Source organism: Triticum dicoccoides, chromosome 7A (assembly GCF_002162155.2).
Source record: "Triticum dicoccoides isolate Atlit2015 ecotype Zavitan chromosome 7A, WEW_v2.0, whole genome shotgun sequence".
Lineage (NCBI taxonomy): Eukaryota > Viridiplantae > Streptophyta > Magnoliopsida > Poales > Poaceae > Triticum > Triticum dicoccoides.
The window spans coordinates 202668202-202669341 of NC_041392.1; positions in this window are offsets into that span (position 1 = coordinate 202668202).

Consider the following 1140-nt stretch of genomic DNA (forward strand, 5'->3'; position numbering starts at 1 on the left):
AGATGAGGGCACACGCAGCGTGGTCCGTGAAAGCCCGTCGGTTTTGCCGGTGTGTAGTACACAAACACACACTCACTCTACTGGGTTCTACAAGGCGTACTTAACAGTTTTTTGTTTTGTTTGGAAAAGGAGCATATTTAACTTGACAGGTCACCTTGACTAAGAGTATGCCTCACTTCTTTTTTAGGTAGGCCTTCGTTAATTAAGGACACGTGAGGTTCTCGGATGATAGCTGGCCACATACTCCACCGTACCAGCACTCAAGTTTTGACAACATTGCATGAGACAAACATGCCTCACTGCAAGGTTCTGGACATACACATGTTAAATGTCTCATTCTCGTGACAAATATTTGTGGCACAGAAGCTTTTGTTCCCATCTCAATAGCTTCTAGTTATTTGATGAACATTCCTCTTTTGCATACAACTTGTAACAAAAGCACAATTTTTGCAAGCAATGTATGTGGTGCTTATCCAACTGATATCCGTATTCAAAACTAGGCACCTCTAAAAAAATCGTTGAAGGTGAGAATCTTCGGTATATGCACGGATGTGCCATATTAACTTAAGGATAATGTTAAAAATGTTGGTCGCAGTGGGGAGTATCATATACTAGTATCATGCATCGTCTAATATTAGTGTATGATACTACATGCATAGTATCATAGTATCTTATTTATTGCCATACATGGCACATACTAGTATATCATTTAATATAACACAATATCATATCATGATACTCAATCTTCTTTTTCTTTATTTAATTATATGTCACCTCAGCAAAAATGTCAAATTAGCATACATGATAATACTCCCTTTGTGACCAGCCTAAAAGGAACTGCCAATGCAATTCAAATGGACATTTTTTCTAACTATGATGCGACAATTACGCGCCTACCTTTTTTATTATAATTTAGTCGGGTCATATGGTGTATAGTCAATATTACATATAACTTATATCCCTCTTGAAATGTTACAAATTAGTTTTTGGACATTTGTTGAGGCATCTCGAAGTCTTTCAGCTTTGTTGTAGCAGCTTGTAACATCCCAAATTTACAATTTGGAATGTTATACATAGGTCATTCCTGCATATCATATTTTATTGCATTTCGTTTTGCGATCCTCGAAATTCTAAGCAACT